At 41.2% G+C, this 21,909-nt stretch overlaps 1 protein-coding gene across 8 annotated transcripts in view; it reads left to right on the forward strand.

Annotated features, from left to right (window-relative positions):
- Window positions 1–1,158: 1,158 nt before the first annotated feature.
- Window positions 1,159–21,909, forward strand: part of DYM (dymeclin) — a 358,557-nt gene continuing 337,806 nt past the window's right edge. For 4 of the 8 annotated variants that reach the window (XM_003406303.4, XM_023543798.2, XM_064294539.1 and 1 more), the window contains exon 1: window positions 1,162–1,470. The gene's annotated coding sequence lies outside the window, so the exon portion shown is untranslated. Of the gene's footprint in view, window positions 1,471–21,909 lie in introns of all 8 variants that reach the window. The other 4 variants (XM_023543799.2, XM_023543797.2, XM_023543796.2 and 1 more) reach the window with 2 other exon arrangements.

A 21,909-nucleotide genomic window follows, 5' to 3' on the forward strand; every position in this document is an offset into this window, starting at 1 on the left:
TCTGAGTATTAGCTAAATTCTTCAGTAAAAGTCTTAACTGTAAGTCTAAAAGTTAATATTTAGAATTTTTTCCTGGGCATATATACATCAATATTATAAATATAATTCATCTACAAAAATTCGATAATACTATACATATTGTTTCCATTCAATACATTATGAACATATTTTCAAGTAAATATGCATCCATAGCATTGTTTATATTGGCTGCAGACTAGTGACCTCCTCTTTTTAGCTAGAGTTCCAGGTACCTGGAACCCTGGTGGCACAGTGGTTAATAGCTTGGTTGCTAAACAAAAGGTCAGCAGTTCAAATTCACCAACCACTTAGGAGTTCTATGGGGAAGGCCTACTCTGTTTTACTGGGTTGGTATGCCAGGTTACCTTGTGTTTTAGTATTTTTCGTGTTATAATCCTGTAAATGCCGTGAATCTACTGGCACTAGATGCTCGTAATGAATGTCTAACATCTGTACGGTGCTTTGCAGTTTATAGAGTACATTGTCACATCTTGAGTACATAATGGAAATAACAGTAATATCTATCTCTCAAGGCTGTTTGGGGAACTAAACATGATAACAATTCACAGCACACGGTAAACAACCTTAACATGAATTGCTAATTTTTATTACCGATATTGTCAATGATCCTGTAATGGCAGTATTATCATCATGATCATCATCCTCATGTGTACATTTAACATGAGCAAATGGCTTGGAGAGGCTGAGTAATTACTCAAGGAGATTAAGCTGGTAACCTCAACTTACTTGACTTTAAATTACAAATGTTGGGCACCACACCGTGTTACTCTTTCCTGTGGGCTTGTCCTTTCCAGCAATATTGCAGGCAAGCCTAGACCTACCTGCTGTCTCCATCAAAAACTACTTTTCCTATTTCCCATTTTTTCAGAGATTTACAAGGAATTGCTTGCCTTAGAAGCCTTATTCAGTTGTAATTAACAAGGGCCATAATACAGTTAAACCGCCTGAACAATTGGTGGAGATTAAACGAGGATTCTCGCATGAGGCAGGCGAGAGTTTTTGCACTGGGGCAATTTTGCCACGTGGCTTTGCCGTTGCCAGGAGGCACTAGGAGAGCGGTGAAGCGAGTAACGTCTGAAGAACTACATTTCCCAGGAGTCCGCGGGCGCCAGGCGTCACGTGACTACCGGCCCACGCGTACTCGGCTGTTTGGTTCCTAGGAGCTTTCTCCGCCGCTTCCCTCTTCTCTCCCCGCCTCTGGCCCTTCTCACTGGAGGCGGCCCGGGCCGGAGTTGAGCCGGAGCCGAGCGGGAGCCGGAGCTGGAGCCGGAGGTGGAGCCGGAGTTGCAGAGACGACGTGGAAACATGGAGGCCTAAGCCGGCGTGCGCCACCCCGGGCCGCGGCGGCCACCGAGGCTTCTTCCGATTCCCCTCTGCCACCTACTCGTCTGTCTTGGAGCTGGAAGCGGGTCTCCCCGCAGGCTGAGACAGGTGGGCTGTGGCGCCGCCCCCGGCTGTGCGGCCAGGGAAGCCCGGCGAGTCTCCCCGCCCCTTGTCAAAGCGGGTTAGGGGACGCCTTCCCCTCTCCTGGTTAGCGCCTGGAGGTGAGGGGCGGCTCCGCCGGAGCGGGGTGAGGGGGAAGAGTCACTTCCCTGCCAGCGGGGCCACCCTGGTGCGGCTGTGCCGGAGCTGCGAGAGCGGGCCTGCCTCCGGGCTGGGAGAGCTGCTTCCGCCCTCCCCCTTTCGGGGTATCTGTAGCTCTTGGAGCCTTGGGGTGAGAGGGTGTGTTAACCCTGAGAGTGAGAGGACTTCTCTCTGAGGCTGGTGTTGGCAGTTGGGGGATACCGAAGAGCAAGTGGATGCTTTCGGAGATGGGGCATTGTTGATTTTTACAGATGGGCGTGTGATGAGCAGGGTGAGCAATAGTTTGTTGTTGTTGTTGTTTTTAATATATATTTTTATTGAGGTATAATTCACTTACCATAAAATTCAAACTTTAAAACTCTAAGTAAAGTACAATTCAGTCGTTTTTAGTGTATTCACGAGGTTGGGCAACCATCACCACTAATTCTAGAACATTTTCATAAGGCTAAAAAGAAACCCTGTACCCATTGGCAAGTCACTCCTATTCTCCCGTCTGCCACTGGCACCACTAATCTGCTTTCTGTGGATTTGAATTTGCCTGAGCAAGTGTAACTGAAGGGCAGAGGAGTGGGAATTTAACTCTGGGCAGTACTGGGTTTAAGGGGAATGAGGTGGTAAAGCTGATAGGATGTAAGTACTGAAAAGGTAATGATTTTAATAGGGCCAGCTTATGGGTCACCCAGGATAGACTGACTGGTGGGGCGGGGGGATGGAGCGGGATCCATGAAGGGGTGAGGAGGAGGAGTGGAGAGAGGACTGGTAGAGGGGAGAGGTACTGAGTTTAAAGATTGAAGACGTGGGGAATGGAGGTGGTGGGGAGGAGTGTAGCTTAGCAGAGGAGCCCAGGCAGGCATTTGCGGCAGCTGAGAAAAATCACCTATTTTCCTAAGTCTCTGCAAAATATCCCAAAACACACTGTGGTAAACAGAAAAATAGCCCCCCCAAAGATGACCACGCCCTAATCCCTGGAACCTGTAAATGTGTTACCTTACTTGGCAAATAGGACTTTGTGGATATAATTAAGTTAAAGACTTTGAGATGGGAAGATTAGCCTGAATTATCCAGGTGGGCCCAATCTAATCACATGGGTCCTTAAAAGCAGAGAATCTTTCCCAGCTGTGGCCAGAGAAACCCAATATTGCTGGCTTTGAACGTGGAAGAAGGGCACCACAAGCCAAGGACTGTGGGCAGCCTCTAGAAGTTAGAAAAAGCAAAGAAATGGCTTCTCCCCTACAACCTCCGGAGAGCAATTTGCTGACCACTTGATTTCAGCCCAGTGAGAGACCCGTGTAGGGTTTCTAACCTACAGAACTGTAAAATAGTAAGTTTGTATTGTTTTAAGCCACCAAGTTTTTGATAATTTGTTACAGCAGTCATAGAAAACAAATACACACTCATTAAACAACTTCTAACAATATGCAAAACCATCTAGAGAAAAGCATAAACAAATTGCCCAGATATTTAGAGCATTATAAGACATAATAGTTATTTGTGCATGTTGCAGTATTTTTCACTTCTATATTTCTCCTGCCCTCACAAAACTCTATTCAATAAAAAGCCAGCAAAAGTGGCAATTCTTCAACTCTTTGTAGAAGAGTGAGCCAAGAAAATGCAGGTCAAGGAGAGCAAGATCTACGGGGAAAAGCAGGATATAATTCTGCTGTGTTTTTCAAAGTCCAGTATAAGTGTGTTTGCACTGTGTACATCCTTCATATCAAATGGATACTGTATTTTTAAAAATGAGTCCTTCTATATAATCATGACATTAAGGGCTTACCTGAGGTCCTTTGAACATAAATTATTAAGCACTTGACTACTAGCTGAAAGGCTGGCAATTCAAACCAATCCAGAGGTGCCTCAGAAGACAGGCCTGGCAATCTGCTGCCAAAAGGTCACAGTCTTGAAAACCCCGTGGAGCAGTTCTGCTCTGCACGCATGGGGTCACCATGAGTCAGGACTAACTTGACGGCAATTAACAACGATACTAATTTTTTTAGGTGTGACATTGGTACTGTGGGCATATTAAAGAGTGAATCAATCTACAGATACAGTCTAAAATAGCTACAAACGGAATGACATGTCTATGATTTGCTTTTTTTAAATTTTATTTTTAAAATAATTAGGGGGTGGAGATAGGAATAGATAGAACTATAGTGAAATTAAATTGGCCATGAGGCAAATCCAAATCCACAGAAAGCAGATTAGTAGTCCCAGGGTCTAAGGGGAGAATTGTTGGAGCTGAGTAATAGGTACATGGGTGTACATTACGTTTCACTTAGGGTTGTAGATAATGGGAATGGTTAGAGCGAGAGAGAACTGTTTCATTTTCTTTTTTATTGACTGTAAACAAATACATGAGAGGTACCTGTGGTACTTGCAGTACAAAACCTGTACAGGCATTGGTAAAAAGACACCTCTAAAAGTGCTTAACTGTGAAAGCAACATGACAACATGTGACGTTTTTCTGTAATTCTTTTTGGTCTTGTTTATGTTTTTTAAGTACTGTATAATTATAATCAGAGCGTATGTGTAATGCTAAACTGATACTTGAAGATGCAAGGCATCCGGGGGCAATGATGGTTCCCATGCCCAGGGGGAGAGGGCAGGGACTCTTGGTCCCAGTGGGAGATAGAGGCACCCCTAGTCCAATATGAAGAGAAGACTCTTGATTAAAGTAAGAGAAGACTGTGAGACAAAATGTGCTACCCTGGGACTTGGACTTGAAGTCCCTTCTCAGGCTCTCCTCCTGTAACCCAGCTGGACATGGTTGAGTGCTCTGGGCCTGAAAGATGGCCATTGCTGCCATCATTGAGGTGGAGAGAATTTCAGGAAGTCCTCCAGTTTAGTATCTTGCTTTTGACAGGGTTCCACTTTCCAGCTTAACTGTCAAAGTCTTGACTCTCTCCTGTCATAAAGGTCCTGGTTCTGATGGCAGTGTATTTTGTTTTAGTACACCACTTAGCAGTTAGTATCATAAACCACACCAAACCCACTGCTGTCAAGTCGATTCCAACTTATAGCGTCCCTATAGGACAGAGTAGAACTGCCCCATAGGGTTTCTGAGGCTGTAAATCTTTACTGAAGCAGACTGCTGCATTTTTCTCCCACGGAACTATTGGTAGATTTGAATTGCCAGCCTTTCAGTTAGCAGTCAAGCGCTTTAACCGCTGCACCACCAGGGCTGCATCAGTGCCATAGGAATTATTAAATACCTGCTCCTGCCTTTAAGTTTATTTTCCTGAGTTTGCGTCTTAGAGCCCTGGTGGTGAAGTGGTTAAGAGCTCAGGCTGCTAACCAAAAGGTCGGCAATTTGAACCTACAAGCCCCTCCTTGGAAACCCTGTAGGGCAGCTCTACTCTGTCATATAGGGTTGCTATTAGTTGCAATCAACTTGACAGCAGTGGGTTTGGTTTTTGGAGTAGGATTGGTAACAACTTTTCAAATAGACCTTATTTATGAAAAGTTTTTTTTTTTTCCATTGCTTTAAGGACGTTTGATTAGTACTTTTGATGTCCTCTCTAATTTTCATCACATTTAAAAAATGTAGACACCAAAAGTGGCTATAGCTTTTCAGTCAGACGTTGGAAGATTTCTTTAGTTTTATCTTTTGCATGTTTTATGACATGTTTCTTTTTTAGATTGAGGATTGAGTCAGTTGTGAATCTTGACAATTCCTCCTTCAGAATATCTCTTGAAACCCTCCACCTTTCTCTTAGAATATTTGCAAAGCCTTTAGGTTTGGCTATGAGTAATAGAGACTTGAAAAATAATAGCTTGAACAAGGTATTAGTTTCTTTCTCATGTCAAAGAAGTCCAGAGGTAGACAGTTCAGGGCTGGTGTGATGACTCCACAGTCATTAGGGACCCAGCCTCTATTACAGCTTCCTTCTTTCTCATCCCTAGGTGTGGCCGTTGATTTCTGGGTCCAGAATGGCTATTGGATTGCTAGCTAAAATATTCATGTTCCAAGCATCAGGAAGAAGGAAGGGACAAAGAAGTGGCTGTCCACTCTTTTTTAAGAAGACTTACTGGAACTGCCACATGATAATTAAGCATTCACCAGAGCTTAGTCATGTGACCATAATGGCTGCAAGAGAGGTTGGAGAACGTACCTTTTAGCTGGACAGGAACGTACCCAGCCAAAAAGCGCAGTTCTGTTACTGAAAGGAAAGGAATACTGGAGATTGGGGTAGTCAATTAGCATTTTCTGCCGTACTTCATAAGCGGTTTCTCTGAACTCCGGACTAAGCTATTGTTGTTAGGTGTCATCGAGTTGATTCCTACTCAATAGCAACTCTGTACAACAGAACAAAACACTGCCTGGTCCTGCGCCATCCTCCCAATCATTGTTATGCTTAAGCCCATTGTTGCAGCCCCTGTGTCAGTCCATTTCATTGATAGTCTTCCTCTTTTCCACTGACCTGCTACTTTACCAAGCATGATGTCCTTCTTCAGGGACTGATCCCTCCTGATAACATGTCCAAAGTATGTGAGATGTAGTCTTGCCATCCTTGCTTCTGAGGAGCATTCTGGTTATACTTCTTCCAAGACATATTTGTTCATTCTTTGGAAAGTCCATGGTATATTCAGTTTTCTTCTCCAATACCACAATTCAAATGTTTGGTCTTCCTCATTTGTTGTCCAGCTTTCACATGCATATGAGGTGATTGAAAACACCATGACTTGGGTCAGGGTCACCTTAGTCTTCAAAGTGACCTCTTTGGTTTTCAACACTTGAAAGAGGTCTTTTGCAGCAGATTTGCCCAATGTGATGTGTCTTTTGATTTCTTGTCTGCTGCTTCCATGGGTGTTGACAGCGGAGCCAAGTAAAATTAAATCCTTGAAACTTCAGCCTTCTCTCCGTTTATGATGACGTGGCTTATTGGTCCAGTTGTGAGGATTTTTGTTTTCTTTTTGTCTAGACCAAACTATACAGTTCCTAAAACTCTAGATTTGAATCCTAGTTTTGTCACTTGCTTTATGACCCATAGGCATGTTACTCAACCTTTCTGAGCTTCAGTTTACTCATCTGTAAAATGGGGCTAACATTTACCTTACATTACTTTATATTCTAGTGAGGGATTTAAATGAAAATGCCTCTTAAGTATCTAGCAGTATATGCGATACTTGCTGTTTCTCCTTCTGCCTCAGGTTTCTGGTCTTGGATATTTGAATGGGTGCTATAAAAAGGATAGGAATTGGAGATGGGAGGAGGAAGGATATATATTAAGTTAATGTTTGTGCTCTGAACATGTTAAATTTGAAGTTCCATCGGGACTACCAGATGGTGATGTATGGCAGGCAGCAGATAAATGGGTGTGGCACCCATAATGTAACTGAGCGAGCGTTCTTGTCCTGTCTTATTAGCCGATCGAAATAAGACGGACGCTACACCACCAGTTGCAAGGGAAACAGAAAGTAGGAATTTATTGTCTGCACAGACAAGGAGCAGCGTGGGGTCTAGCGACCATGAGGCCACGTGCTCACCGTCTGAGGGGGTTGGGGAGTTTTTTATTTCCAGTTGCACCTGGGAGTTGGGTTTGGTGACCAGAACTTTCCACCCTTAGCCCTCCCATGTCCATATTTGGAGGTCCAGTTGTTGAATCATGTCAGTGATGTTCAGGTCCAAGGACAGATTGAGAACAGAGCTATTCAGGTTCTGCTCATGCACAGGATTCTGGCACCAAATTCAAACTGTGGTAAGGGCTGCGGAATGGTTGGACCAAACCGCAGTTAGAAGTTCTGGCTTGGCGGGCTGCGAGGCGGGCGGAGAACCGCAGCGGAGCAGGGGGTGAGGGGAGTCTCGGTGGAGGCTTCAATGAGACAGTTCTTGAACTCTGGACATAGATATTTTGGAATCATCAATGTACAGGGATAGAGTTCACTGATCTAGAAGTCTTGAGGATATATGAGATTGTACACTTAAACCGTGCAAGGTGAGAAGACATGCCATTTAGTAGGTTTCCCCATGGCCCATTAAGCACCAACTTACTTTCTGGTCTCTTTTGCTTCCACTTTGATTCCCTCCTTGCTGCAGCCATGTTGACCCTCTTTCAGTTCTGTGAATGAGCTGTATCTCTTTTTTTTTTTTTAACTTCAGGCCTGTATACATGCTGTTCTCTTTGCTTTGAAAGTTTCTGAACCCTACACCTAACCAGGCCAGTCCTTTTTACCCTTGTGGTCTTAGCTTTTATGTCATGATCTCTGGACTCTGAGTCTACAACAGTTGCCATATTGTAATTTCTCGGTGACTTATTTTTATCTTTTTTTAAAATTATACTTTAGATAAAGGTTTATAGAACAAACTAACTTCTCATTAAACAGTATGCATATTGTTTTATGACATTGGTTAACAACCTCATAGCGTGTTAACACTCTCCCTTCTTGACCTTGAGTTCCCTATTAGCAGCTTTCTTGTCCCCTCCTGCCTTCTAGTACTTGCCCCTGGGCTGGTATGCCCCTTTAGTCTCGTTTTGTTTTATTGGCCTGTCACTGGATGAAGGGTGAACCTCAGGAGTGACTTCATTACTGAGCTGGAAGGGTGTCGGGGCATACTCTCAGGGTTTCTCCAGTCTCTGTCAGGACAGCAAGTCTGATCTTTCTTTTTGAGTTAGAATTTTACTCTCTATTTTTCTCCAGCTCTGTCCGGAACCCCCTATTGTGATCCCTGTCGGAGCAGTCAGTGGTGTTATCTGGGCACCATCTAGTTATACTGGACTCTGTCTGGTGGAGGCCATGGTAGATGTAGTCCATTAGTCCTTTGGACTAATCTTTCCCTTGTATCTTTCGTTTCCTTCAGTCTCCCTTGCTCCCAAAGGGGTAAGATTGGTGGAGTATCTTAGATGGCTGCCCACAGGCTTTTAAGACCCCAGGTGCTACTCACCAAAGTAGAATGTAGAACATTTTTTTTCAATAAACTGTGTTCCCTGAGACCATGGTTCCCACAGCCATCAGCCCAGCAATTCTGTCTCTCAGGTATTGTATACTGTCTTACCCTTCACCAAAGTTACCACTTGGAAACCCTGGTGGCGCAGTGGTTAAGTTATCTATTGTCTATTTAGTGTTTTTCCATCTCTACTCCTTCCCTCCCTTGTAACCATCAAAGATTGTTTCTTTTTCTATGTACACTTTTTCATGAATTTTTGTACCAGTGATCTCATACAATATTTGTCCTTTCGTGATTGACTTATTTCGCTCAGGATGATGCCCTCTAGATTCATCCATGTTGTGAGATGCTTTGCAGATTCATCATTGTTCTTTATTGATGCGTAGTATTCCATTGTGTGTTGTATGTACCATAGTTTATCTATTCATCGGTTGATGGGCATCTAGGTTGTTTCCATCTTTTTGCTGTTGTGAAGAATGCTGCAGTGTACACAAGTGTGCGTATGTCTATGTGATGACTTTTTCTTTTTTATTTATTGTGCTTTAAGTCAAAGTTTACAAATCAGGTCAGTCTCTAATACAAAAACTTATATACACCTACTCTCCCCCTAATGAGATAGCACACTCCTCCTCTCCACCCTATGTTTAGCCAACTCCTGTCCCCCCCTCTGCTTTCTCATCCTGCCTCCAGACAGGAGCTGCCCACATAGTCTCATGTGCCTACTTGAGCCAAGAAGCTCATTCCTCACCAGCACCATATTCTGTCTTATAGTCCAGTCTAATCCCTGTCTGAAGAGTTGGCTTAGGGAATGGTTCCAGTCTTGGGCTAACAGAAGGTTTGGTGACCATGACCTCTGGGGTCCGTATAGTCTCAGTCAGACCATTAAGCCTGGTCTGTTTACAGGAATTTGAGGTCTTCATCCCACTGTTCTCCTGCTCCCTAAGGGATTCTCTGTTGTGTTCCCTGTCAGGGCAGTCATTGGTTGTAGCCAGGCACCATCTCATTCTTCTGGCATGTGATAACTCTTATTTCTCTAGGATCTAGTCCTAGGCTCATATGCTAGATCATAATGATATTTCTATTTCTGGCTTTCTAAGGAAGCACCATATTGTTTTCTAAAATGGTTGTATCATTTTGCATTCCCACCAGCAGTGCATAAAAGTTCCAATCTCCCCGCAGCCCCTCCGACGTTTGTTTTTTTCTGTTTTTTTGATTCGTGCAAGTAATGCTGGGGTGAGATGGTATCTCATTGTGTTTTTTTTTCGTACTTTAGATGAAGGTTTATAGAACAAACTAGTTTCTCATCAAACAGTACACACATTGTTCTATGACGTTGGTTAACAACCCCACGATGTGTCAACACTGTCCCTTCTCAACACTCAGCTTCTATTACCAGCTTTCCTGTTCCCACCTGCTTTCCAGTTCCTGCCACAGGGCTGGTGTGCTGCCTTAGTCTTGTTTTGTTCCAGGGGCCTATTCAATCCTTGGCTGAAGGGTGAACCTCAGGAGTAACTTCATTACTGAGTTGAAAGGGTGCCCGGGGGTCATACTCTCAGGGTTTCTCCAGTCTCTATCAGGACAGCAAACCTGGTCTTTCTTTTTGAGTTAGAATTTTGTTCTGCATTTTTCTCCAGCTCTGTCTGGGACCCTCTATTGTGATGCCTGTCAGCAGTCAATGGTGGTAGCCCGGCACCATCTACTTGTACTGGACTCAGTCTGGTGGAAGCCATGGTAGATGTGGTCCATCAGTCCTTTGGACCAATCTTTCCCTTGTGTCTTTAGTTTTCTTCCTTATTCCTCGCTCCCAAAGCAGTGAGACTGGTGGAATATCCTAGATGGCCGCTCACGGGGTTTTAAGACCCTAGATGCTACTTACCAAAGTAGAATGTAGAACATATTCTTTATAAACTATGTTATGCCAAATGAGCTAGATGCTCCCCGAGACCATGGTCCCCACAGCCCCTTGGGCCAGCAATTCCATCCCTCAGTAAGTTTGGATATGTCTGTGGTGCTACCATGACCTTGCCTCTTACAGGTTGTGCTTGCTTCCCCAGTATCGAGTACTGTATTACCCTTCACCAAAGTTTCCACTTACCTATTGTCTATTCAGAAACCCTGCAGGCGTAGTGGTTAAGAGCTACGGCTGCTAACCTAAAGATGCTAACCTAAAGATCGGCAGTTTGATTCCACCAGGTACTCGTTGGAAACCCTATGAGGCAGTTCTACTCTGTCATATAGGGTCGCTATGAGTCGGAATCAACTCGAAGGCAACAGGTGGGTAGGTATTGTCTATTGTGTTCTTCCATCCCCCTCTTCTCTCCCTCGTAACCATCAAAGATTGTTTCTTTTTGTATGTAAACCTTTTCATGAGTTTTTACAGTAGTGGTCTCATGCAATATTTGTCCTTTTGTGATTGACTTAACGCAGCATAATGCCCTCCAGATTCATCCATGTTATGAGATGCTTCACAGATTCATCATCATTCTTTATCGTTGCGTAATACTCCATTGTGTGTATGTACCATAGTTTGATTATCCAGTCATCTGTCGTAGGCATCTAGGTTGTTTCCATGTTTTTGCTATTGTGAACAATGGTGCAGTGAACATGGGTGTACATGTGTTTATTTGTGTAATGGTTCTTATTTCTCTAGCATATATTCCTAGGAGTGGAATTGCTGGATTGTATGGTATTTCTGTTTCTAGCTTTCTAGGAAAGTGCTGTATCGTTTTCCAAAATGGTTGTATCATTTTGCATTCTCACCAGCAGTGCCTAAGAATTCCAGTCTCCCTGAAGCCTCGCCAACATCTATTATTTCCTGTTTTATTGGTTTGTGCTGGTAATGCCAGGATGAGATGGTGTATCATTGTGGTTTTGGTTTGCATTTCTCTAATGGCTAGAGATTGAGAGCGTTTCCTCATATGTCTGTGGGTTGCTCGTATGTCTTCGTTGGTGAAGTGTCTGTTCATTTCCTTTGACCATTTTTTAGTTGGATTATTTGTCTTTTTGTTGTAGAGGTGTTGGATTTTCTTGTAGATTTTAGAGATTAGACCTTTGACTGGTTTGTAATAGCCCAAAATTTTTTCCCAGTCTGTACGTTCTCTTTTTACTTTTTTGGTGGAATCTTTTGATGAGCATAAGCGTTTAATTTTTAGAAGATTCCAGTTATCGAGCTTATCCTCTGGAGCTTGCGTGTTGTAGGTTGTGGTTTGTATCCTGTTAATGCCCTGTATTAGGGCCTCTAGCATTGATCCTATTTTTTCATCTGTGAACTTTATGGTTTTTGGCTTTATATTTAGGTCTTTGATCCATTTTGAGTTAGTTTTTGTATATGGTGTGAGGTATGGGTCCTATTTCATTTTTTTTTGTAGGTAGACATCCGGTTTTGCCAGCACCATTTGTTAAAAAGAATGTCTTTTCCCCATTAGATGGACTTTGGGCCCTTGTTGAAGATCAAGTGACCATAGGTAGATGGATTTACATTTGGGTTCTCAATTCTGTTCCATTGGTCAACGTATCTGTCTTTGTACCAGTACCAGGCTGTTTTGACTACTGTAGCTGTATAGTAGGTTCTGAGGTCAGGTAGTGTGAGCCCTCTTACTTTGTTCTTCTTTAATAGTGCATTACTTACCTGGAGCTTCTTCCCTTTCCACATAGAGTTAATGATAAATTTTTCCATCTTTTTAAAGAATGTTGTTGGTATTTGGATTGGGATTGCATTGTATTTGTAAATCGCTTTGGGTAGAATTGTCATTTTCACAATGTTGAGCCTACCTATTCAGGAGCCTGGTATGTTTTTCCATTTATGTAGATCTCTTTTGGTTTCTTGCAGTTGTGTTTTATAGTTTTTTTTTGTATAGATCTTTTACATCCCTGGTTAGATTTATTCCCAAGTATTATATTTTTTTAGGGGCTATTATAAATGGTGGTGTTTTCCTGATTTCCTTTTCATCACTGTCTTTATTGGTGTATAGAAATCCAACTGATTTTTGTATGTTTATCTTGTGTCCTACTACTCTGCTGAATCCTTCATTTAGTTCAATAGCTTTCTCATGGAGTCTGTTGATTTTTTGTGTATGGTATCATATTATCTGCAAATAGGGACAGTTTTACTTCTTTCTTACCAATTTAGATGTTTTTTTTTTTTCTTTTTGTTGTCTTATTGCTCTAGCTAGAACTTCTAGCACAATGTTAAATAAAAGTGGTGACAAAGGGCGTCCTTGTCTTGTTCCTGTTTTTAGCATCTCTCCAGTAAGAAAGATGTTGGTTGTTGGCTTTGTATAGATGCCCTTTATTATGTTGAGAAATTTCCCTTCTATATTTTATTGAGAGTTTTTTTTTTTTTTTTTAATCAGGAATGGGTTATTTTTATCTTTTACTAGATTATTAATCCATTGTTCTTAGTTTTACCCTTGGAACGTAGCATAGTGCTGGTCATATAGTGGGCACTTAGGAAATATTTGTTGAATAAGTTTGACAGACTCCTGTGGTTACATGAACGTAATGTGACGTAGTTTGGGTATTGCTAGTTTGGTTTTTCAGACATGCACTGGTCTTTGGTATTTGCACATCGAGTTGTTTATTTGAATTGATGATTGTGAAAGTAGTATAACACATTCTCTCCAGTTTATTTAAAACATAATTTCTCTTCTAAAAATAATACTTGCATATTGTTAAAAATGATAATTTAATACTAGAAGCAACGTTGTATACAATCAGCAGTTCCCTGACTTACCCATCCTGCTTTTTCATCTGGTCCCCAGAGGTGACTACTTTTAACTCTTTTAAGCTGTTTCTTCTGGTATTTATCTCTGTATTTATAAATAATATGCCTTTACTGTTGATCAATTTTAGGTAATACCTGTTGACTTCTTGTTGTTGGTGCAGTGGTTGAGAACTACGGCTGCTAACCAAAAGGTCAGCAGTTCAAATCCACCAGCCACTCCTTGGAAACCCTCTGAGGCAGTTCTGCCCTGTCCTGTAGGGTCGCCGTGAGTTGGAATTGACTTGATGGCAACGGTTTTTTTTTTTTTTTAAATACTGTTGATCAATTTAGATAATACCTGTTGAGTTCTTGTTATGGTAGATGAGGACTCTTTCAGCCTTTATAGTACAGATATGTAAGAATTCTTGGTTAATTTAGTGTTCAGTGTTTGTATTATTATGACTACATCAGTATTGTTAACTGCTGAGCTGAGTAGTTTTATTGCTTTTCTTTCAATTTGCTTAGTTTTCCATGAACATATTTCTTATTTTCATCAAATGCTGTGGAAATTGGGGCTTAGGAAACTGATGCAAGGTGTTAACTCTGGCTGCTAGTGCTGTGCATAATAAAATGTTTTTTTGTCCCTGACCCAGAGGCTTCATGTCTTTGTTAGGTTGCAAGTAAGGTAAAGTCTCAGACCCTTCACAGTTCCTGGCTTGACAGGGTAACACTGCTGTACTTTATGCGTTCTTTTTGGGAGTCCTTCGGAAACCCTAGTGGCATAGTGGTTAAAGTGCTATAGCTGCTAACCAAAAGGTCAGCAGTTCAGAGCCACCAGGCATTCCTAGGAAACTCTGTGGGGCAGTTCTACCCTGTCCTGTAGGGTAGCTATGAGTCGGAATCGACTCAATGGCAATGGGTTTTGTTTTGTTTTTGTTTTGGTTGTTAATATATAAGGAGCCCTGGTGGCGTAGTGGTTAAGCTTAGAATAGTGCCTGGGGACATAGAAGGTGACACATAAATATTTGCTATTATTATTGTTACTGTTTTTATTATTATCTCTCTGAGGAATTTTAGTTTTTAGATTTTGCTGATCCCAGAATTATGTTTTCTGTAATCCCTTTCTTCAGTTTGTTTTGGTTTATGTATTTTGTGTTGGAGGCATTCCTTACAAAAAAAAACTAGTGTTTTTGGCTGTCCATTCTTATTTAAGATTGTTGTTGGGTGCGGTCGAGTTGATTCTGACTCATAATGACCCCATGTGGCAGAGCAGAATTGCCCTATAGGGTTTGCTTGGCTGTAACCTTTATGGAAGCTCCACAGGTCTTTTCTCCTGTGGAGCAGCTGGTGGGTTTGAACCGCTGACCTTTCAGTTAGCAGCTGAGGGCTTAACCATCGCACCACCTTGTTTAAGTTGAGACTCAAAAAAATTATTGGAAGTTCTTTGTGTGAGTTTTGTTGAGTGGTGAGCATTGCAGTAGGGTGGCCAGCCAGCTTTTAAAATGGGGCGAATCCCAAAATGTCAGCATCTTTTCCCTGGGTCAACATTCAGTTTCTCTCAAGAAGAATCCTTGCATCTCCTGCCTAGGAGGCGGGGAAACCCACTGTGTAACTGTGTAGCAACCAGATTTTAACTTTCAGTTCTTCTGTTCTCATCCTCCACCTCATTACCCTCCTCACCCTGGGCATTGGAGTCCAGTCTCTCCAGTCGAATTTCTCCAGAGAGTGCACATATGGTCTCCTAGTCGGGATGCTAGCCCGCACCTTGCCCCTGTCTTCCATGGTTCTTTGTCTCTGACTTTTTAGCCTTCCCAGGGTTCCGTAGGGTGAATTGGCTTCTTTTTTGTTAGTGTCCCCTTTGGCAGGCATTTACATTGTGACTTCTTCAGGTTTACCAGTTCAGTTACTACTCCCCTGACTTCTTTCTATATTTCACACCTTCTCTGATTTTCTTATCTTTGTAGATTTATATCCTTTTATTTTCATTACTGTCATTTTACTGGCGTGGAATACCCAGCTGTACTTAATATAGCGCCTGAACTATAGTAACCTTTCAGAGAATGTTCCATTGCTTGCTTGACTACTGGCACCTGTGGCATTTAACATCCTTTGGCTAGTAGTCATTGCCCATTATTTCTCTGGTCTCCAATTTCAACTATGAGATTTCTTTTTAAAGCCTCTTGGTACAAATGGGGCATTTTTTGGTGGGGAGGGGCGGCAGGTAAATCTGGAATATAGCTTAAGATTTATGGATTCTCATCCTAAGTTTGAACAAAGTGCGATAGGAAGCCGTTTGCATATTTTGAGGGTATTAGACAAAATTTGTTTATCATGGATTTTCATGTTCCTAAGTTTTTACTTTCCATTTGAGGCACATTAAACCAGGAGATAGCGAATCAGTGCACATGAAAGAGGAGATTTAACTTGATGTACGTATCAGATATTTTACAAATGAAATACAAAATATCAAGGATTTCTTTTTCGAAGTATTGTTTTTGCCCATGATGGTGAAATTGACTTGCGGAAATAACTGATCTGAAAAGTTCAATAGCAGTAGAAGAGTCAGACAGCAAAACAAGGCATATTTGAAGGGTAGTTAAATTCCAAATGAGCGGTGAAGATAATGAGTGCTGTAGGATTACAGAGGAAAAAAAGCAAAGGTAAGTCTGTGCAGAAGTGAATGTGGTTTAAGGCATCGTGGGCCAGATGCGGTATTGAAAGGCAGATGTGGCTGGCAGGAGCGGAGATACTGAAGAGCGTGCTAGACGTTGAGAAGACTGTTTGCCCCCACTTTTTCTATGACACTTATTTGCAAATTAAGTTCACAGGCTACTTGTATGAGAATCATTTACTCTGACATTCTGAATGTTGGCCCAAGAATTTGTTTTTTTTAACCACATGCCCCTCAGGTGGCTTTTATGTACCTTTAAGTTTGAGAACCACTGATTTAGAGGAACATAAAGTAAAAAGTTTTTTTCATCCACATTTCCAGTCTGGGACCATTGCTTATGTTTTCCTTCCAGAAATTGTCTAGGCCTATGTAAGAATGTAAAACAGAAAAAATTTTTTTTTTTTTTTTTTTATGAAAGAATGTTACATAGTTATTTAATGAAATTCTAGTGCATGTGCTGCTGTGTGGTTTTCTTTTTCTTTTGTTGTTATTTAGGACATGTAGGCTATATTTATATATTTCACTTAGATATTTAGGGTATATTTATATATTAGCACATATAAGATCTACGTCATCCTTTTCAGTGGCTCCGTAGCATTCCATTGTGTGTGTTTTCACAGTCCCCAGATGGTGGTCATTTAGGTTGTTTTTGCATTTGCCATTACAATGATATAAGTAACACTCTTACTAACCTGTATGAGCTTACTTGTAGGGATAAATTCCTAAAAAGAAAGTTGTTGGCACAAAGGCTATGTGTGTGTAAAATTTTGATAGAAATTGCCAACTCTCCACACACTAGTGGTGGGAGTTTCTGTTTCCTTATAGCCCCACACTGTTATCAGCCTTTTTTTTTTTTTTTAACCTTGCTAACTCTGTCACATGGGTCTCTATGAGTTAAAAATCAACTCGGTGGCACCCAACAACAACAAATCTAACAGGTAAAATTGATAACTTACTGCTTTAGTTAGCATATCTTAGTCCTAATTTGGGCTGAAGATATTTTCATATATTTATTAGCTTTGGAACCATGGGCATTTCAACTAGTAATATTTTTTTCTAAATTTTATTTTGTTTTTCTTGAGAATATACACAGCAAAACATACACCAATTCAAAAGTTTCTACATGTATACTTTAGTGACATTGATTTCATTCTTTGAGTTGTGCAACCATTCTCACCCTCCTTTTGTGAGTTGTTCCTCCTTCATTAACATAAACTCATTGCCCGTAAGATTCCTATCTAATCTATTTCCTGTTGTCAGTTTGATCCCACATAGATAGTTCTTAAAAGAACATAATGCTCAAGGCAGACTTTTTTTTACTGAAAAAAAAATCCAGTGCCCGTTGAGTCAACTAGTTAAGCTAAATTATTATTTGGCTTTAAGATGACTTCAGGGGATATTTTTGGTTTAAGGTTTAAAGATTATCTCAGGGCAGTAATTTCAGGGGTTCATCCATCCTGCATGGCTTCAGAAAGTCTAAAGTCCACGAGAATTTGAAATTCTATTCTGCATTTCCCCCCGCTTTGATCAGGATTCTTCTATGGAACTTTTGATCAAAACATTCAGTAATGGTAGCCAGGCACCACCCAGTTCTTCTGGTCTCATGGCAAAGGAGGCAGTTGTTCATAGAGGCAATTAGCCACACATTCCATTTCCTTCTCCTATTCCTGACTCTCCTTCTTCCTCTTCTGCTGCACGTGAATAGAGACCAATTGTGCCTTGGAAGGCTGCTTGCAAGCTTTTAAGACACCAGGCACTGCACAATGAGGTGGAACAGAAGACTAGCCATGTTAGTAGGCCAGTTAACTGCGATGTCCCATGAAATCATGACCCTAAACCTCCAAACCAAGGAACCAAATCTGATGGGGTGTTTGGTTGTACGTAAGCAGCCTCAGCAGCTACTCTTTTTTTGTCATTGTAAATATATATATATATTTTTAAATATATCTGTCACACATCTTTTGCCATCTCAACTTTTTCAGGTATACGACTGACTGACAGCAGTTACAATAATTGGCTGTGCAGCCCTACCCTTCCTTAATCAGTGTGATATTTCCATCACCATTAACCCCTCCCTTTCCTTTTTGAGTCATTTCTCTTTAATCGGGTGCTAGAAGCTAATGAGGAATAAAGAAGACTGTAAGGTCTGATTCATGCCTCCCATGAATAATTTGCTTGGGGAAATGCTATGTCTACAGAAAAATAACATTTCAGGGCAGTTTTCACATAACGGGGACTTTAGGGAGGTAGTAGGAAGTTGGGCGGGGGAAGTGGTTATGAGAGGGCAGATAAAATCAGTTTTGCACATGTTGGGTTCTTGACTCTGCCATGAAAGCCAGGTGCTTTAAAAGATTTATTACTAAAGCATCGGCAGTGGAGCGCTTTCCCAACAGACTTGTACAAGGAGCATTGGTATCACCAAAATTACTGATAATATAGTTATCCTTGAGTCAAAAAAAATCTCAATTTTTTGAGGGATATAGGACTGGCATTCTGGTTATAGGGTATGCCTAGAAGGAGAAATCTGAGGGTGCTAGCATGGAAACAACTATTGACATCAGAAGATAAGATCAGTTACTGACAGATTTAGAGAAAGAAGAGCTGCAAACCAAAGAAGAAGCTTTCGAATGCACAGTGAGAGGGAAAAGCCAGCTGGATTCTTTGGAGGTAATTGAATAGTTGGTTTTTCAACTTCCATTTTACATGCACACACACACACACACACACACACACATTTATATCTATCTTTGGAGCCTCTAGAAATCCTGGTAGCGTAAGCTACAGCTGCCAACCAAAGAGTCAGCAGTTCGAATCCACCAGGCGCTCCTTGGAAACTCTATGGGGCAGTTCTACTCTGTCCTGTAGGGTCGCTCTGAATCAGAATTGACTCAATGGCAGTAGGTTTTTTGTTTTTTTTTTTATGGAGCCTCAAGAGGTCGTAAATGGTTAGGTGCTCTACTACTAGCTGAAAGGTTGGTGGTTCAAACCCACCCAGAGGTGCCTTAGAAGGCAGGCTTGGCTATCAACTTCTCAAAGGTGACAACCTTGAAAACACAGTGGAGCACTGTTCTACTCTGCACACGTATAGGGTTGCCATGAGTTGGAATCAACTTGACAGCAACTAACAGCAACAACATGTCTGTCTATACCAAACCAAACCCAGTGCTGTTGAGTCGATTCCTACTCATAGCGACCCTAAAGGACAGAGTAGAGCTGCCCCATAGAGTTTCCAAGGAGCACCTGGAGGATTTGAACTGCCAACCCTTTGGTTAGCAGCCGTAGCATTTAACCACTACGCCACCAGGGTTTCCTATCTATCTATATATAATACCTATTTATATTTTGAATCCTTAACATGAATCATTGTGGAAGAGGTGCCATAGGCCTTGGTTTATTTCTTTGCTTTCTCTGAGGATGAAGTTGGAACTTTCTGGCAAGAGTGCCTCAGTGGCTTGTCTTTTGGGCTTGGGTGAACTTGTTTCCCTGGGCATTCTAGCTTCCTCAGGCCTCATATTTACCCTCTGCTGCCTAGAGGAGTGGGAGGACTTGTGCAGGGGTGATTGCTCACAGTGTTCCAGCTAAGGCCCTGGGCTGGGGCTACTGTTCACACTCTCTTCATGGTACCCTTTAAGGCTCTTGCTCATGCCATTTCCCTTTTCATCCCTTCTCCAGCTGTTTTCTGATTTATGGGGATTGCTCACAGTTTTTGGTCCCCTGTGAATTTTTGAGCATGGCTCTGTAATTACTTACGATTTTAAAAACACCTTTTTCATTATTTCTAGGGTTTGATGAGGAAGGAGGGGACGAGGGGAACTGCTTAGTATGTGCTTAGTATGCCATCATAATTTTCCTTGTTAATATTCTGTTCAGTCTCTTCTGATAAGCTTGCAGGCTTTATTTATATTGCTGTTTTAGGGAGATTTCAGAGTGGTCCTGGGCTGAGCAGTTATTTTGATTTAACACTGACTTTGTGGTCTATCCTAGCAGTTTTGAAAGTCACATTTATTTCCTAAGAACCGTTAGAAAATAGGCAAAAGATACAAATAAGTAACAGCCTGTTAAAATAAGAGAAATGGAAATTAAAACCATATTAAAAAATGATTTTTTTCACCTGTTGGTTGGCAGAGATCAGAAAGTTCCATTACACAGTGGTGGCTGTGGTATGGAAAAATAGCATTGCTGATGGGAGTGCAAATTGGTTCTAACTCTGTGGAAGACAGCTAGGCAGTACCTGTCAAAATAATAAATGGACCCAGCAATTCTGTTTCTCTGGATTTATCTTACCTATATACTCGTAGGAAGGCCTGGTGGATGCAGTGGTTAAGAGCTTGGCTGCTGACCAAAAGGTTGGCAGTTCAAATCTACCAGCTGCTCCTTGGAAACCCTATGGGGCAGTTCTGCTCTGTTCTTTAGGGTCACTATGAGTCAGGATCAACTTGTTGGCAACGGGTTTGGTTTTTGGTTTATATACTCACACATCTGTGAAATATAGCATTTATGTATTGGAGAGTTATTTGTAATAGAAGCCTGTAAACCACTTAAATGTCTATCAGTATGGGATTTATTAAATTATAAAATTGAATGTTATGTAATTGTAAAAAGGAACAAGGAAGTTTTTTCACGTACAGATACATACCAACATATATTGATAAGTAGAAAAAACAAAGTGGACATATGTATAGTGTGTTATGGTTTGTATGAAAAGGTGGAAAATATATGTGTTTGTATGTAAATGGAAAATCTGTGGAATGATACCGAAGGCACTAGGAATGCTTTCTCTAAGTCGAATGAGGGGGTTGGGAGATGTGGTGAGAGGGAGACTTTTCACCAGATGTCCTTCTGAACCCTTTGTATTTTGTACCATGTAAATTTCTAATTCAAAAAATAAAAATAAAAAATAGTCTGACTAAATTTTCATTAGCTTGTTTCTTTTTTTTGCTAGTTGTTTACTTCAGTAAAGGATAATTCGGGTTTTTGATACCATTAAATTAGTCATGATGGTAATGTTCTGTTTTCCATATAAGTTAAAAATTGTAACTACGAATAGGAAAAGGGATGAAGGTGATTAAAAGTAATTAATTTTTTTTATCAAAATAGTGTATGGACATTGTATGGACAGTATATTAAAAAGCCAAATAATGTGATGGACTTAAGATGAAAAACTACACTTCCATTTTCCCCATTCCAGAGTCCCTTTCCTCAAGGTGGTCATTTTATTTATTTACCTTCTCGTTATTTACTTCTTTATTTATAACTAATATATATATATATATATTTTAACTTTTATTGAGCTTCAAGTGAACGTTTACAAATCAAGTCAGAGTGTCACATATAAGTTTATATACACCTTACTCCGTACTCCCACTTGCTCTCCCCCTAATGAGTCAGCCCTTCCAGTCTCTCCTTTCATGACCATTTTGCCAGTTTCCAACTCTCTCTACCCTCCCATCCCCCCTCCAGACAGGGGATGCCAACACAGTCTCAATTGTCCACCTGATACAAATAGCTCACTCTTCATCCGCATCTCTCTCCTACCCACTGTCCAGTCCCTTCCATGTCTGATGAGTTGTCTTCGGGGATGGTTCCTGTCCTGGGCCAACAGAAGGTTTGGGGACCATGACCGCTGGGATTCCTCTAGTCTCAGTCAGACCATTAAGTATGGTCTTTTTGTGAGAATTTGGGGTCTGCATCCCACTGATCTTCTGCTCCCTCAGGGGTTCTCTGTAGTGCTCCCTGTCAGGGCAGTCATCGATTGTGGCCGGGCACCAACTAGTATAACTAATATATTTTTACTGTTATTTTTTTATTTAATAATTTTAGATATATTCTGTTGACTTCCTGTCTATTATGGAAGAGAAAGATGTACCATTCTAAACCACCAGTCCCACTTCTCCTCCTAGCATCTTCCCAACATACTTACCTCACAAATTTTTAGTTAAATCTTTATTTGGTATTCAAATTATAATAATTACGTAAATATTGACTACTGTTAAATCTAATCGTATACTGTGCTTACATGTTTTTTCT

Source organism: Loxodonta africana, chromosome 11 (assembly GCF_030014295.1).
Source record: "Loxodonta africana isolate mLoxAfr1 chromosome 11, mLoxAfr1.hap2, whole genome shotgun sequence".
In the NCBI taxonomy this organism is placed as follows: Eukaryota; Metazoa; Chordata; class Mammalia; order Proboscidea; family Elephantidae; genus Loxodonta; species Loxodonta africana.